The sequence below is a fragment of the Eptesicus fuscus genome, chromosome 12, assembly GCF_027574615.1.
Source record: "Eptesicus fuscus isolate TK198812 chromosome 12, DD_ASM_mEF_20220401, whole genome shotgun sequence".
Classification (NCBI taxonomy): domain Eukaryota; kingdom Metazoa; phylum Chordata; class Mammalia; order Chiroptera; family Vespertilionidae; genus Eptesicus; species Eptesicus fuscus.
Genome location: NC_072484.1, coordinates 65,062,860 through 65,064,238, shown reverse-complemented (window position 1 = coordinate 65,064,238; position 1,379 = coordinate 65,062,860).

Here is a 1,379-nt window from a genome sequence, read left to right as displayed (position 1 = left end):
GGTGCAGCCGTCGCCGCCCGCAGCAGCAGCGGCGCGGCGCCTCGGCCTGCGTCAGGGGCCGAGCTCCGGCGGCGGCTGCGGTGGCGGCGGCTGCGGTGGTGGCGGCGGCTGCGGCGCGCGCCCGCCCCATTGGTCCGGGCGGCCGTCCCTCACCCTCGGCCCCGCCCAGTCGCGTGCCGCGGGCGCGCCCCCGCGGAGATGAGGAGGGGGCGCGGGTGGCCCCCTCCACCTCCTCCCCTGTGCGGATCAACCAATCAGCGCTGCCGAGGCCTGGAGGAGGCGGGGCCGCGACCGTGAGGCCTGGAATTTGGGGCCTCACACCTCGCGCAGGACCCCAGGTCGCCTGTCCAGCCCCAGTGATGGAGGTGAGCGCCAGAGCCACCCAGTCACCCATCCCCTGGAAACATTTCCTGCGCACCCAGGAGGCAGGCAGTGGTCGCCGGCATCAAATGAGATTGCTCAGAGGACTGGGGAGTGACCACTAACGCTGTCAACGTGGAGTGTTGCCAACTGTACATCACGAGGTTGCACAGCAGCTCCAAGAGGAGTGGGGTTAGGAAAGGCTTCTAGAGGCATTTGAGCAGGCGGGCCATGAAAGCCATGGTAAGAGAAAGAGGCAAAGGCCGTGGGCCAGGGGGGAGCAGAGGACCCATTTGGATCCAGTCTCATGCACATCCTTTCTTGCAACTGGCTCGGAGTCCTTCAGTGAACCTCTTCGCACCTCTGGGCCCCAGTCGCCTCATTTTTAAAGCGGGCTTTGAGTTATTAGGGCAGTGATTCTTTCTTTTTTTTTTTTTTTCACACTTATAAGAAAGTTACAGAAATAGAAGTGATCCGTAGAAGAAATGGGCTCAGGAAACAAGTTACAGCCCCAAAAGGGCGCTTGGAGCTTAGGAGAGAGAGGCAAGGAAAAGGACCTGGGGGAAGGAGGTGGGGAAAGGCGTGGGTGCACTCGGTTGAGAGAGTCGCTAGGGCAGTGTTTCTCAACTTTTAAGTGTTTCGTCCCTGTGGCAACTAAAGTTCATTCATGTGCCGTGCACCAAGTAGGGAACAAAACAGACACACCCCCATCCTCATAGTTTAGTGAAGAAGACAAGGAAAAATCAACACCACACATCTGGTCGCATGATTACAACTGTAGTGAGGTCTGTCAAGAAGGAGAGGGAGCAACGAGACAGTACAGAACAGAGGGTTTACATTTGCCTTCTCGAAGACACGTTTACGCTGGCACCTGGAAGCATGAACGGTGGGAGTTGGGTTGGGGAGAGAGCATTACAGGCAGAAGGAAAAGCACATGGACAATTCCTGAGCTAGAAGGGAGCTCAGCCTCTTTGAGGAACAGAGAACAAATGATTCCAGCCCTTTTGGAATTACAGCAA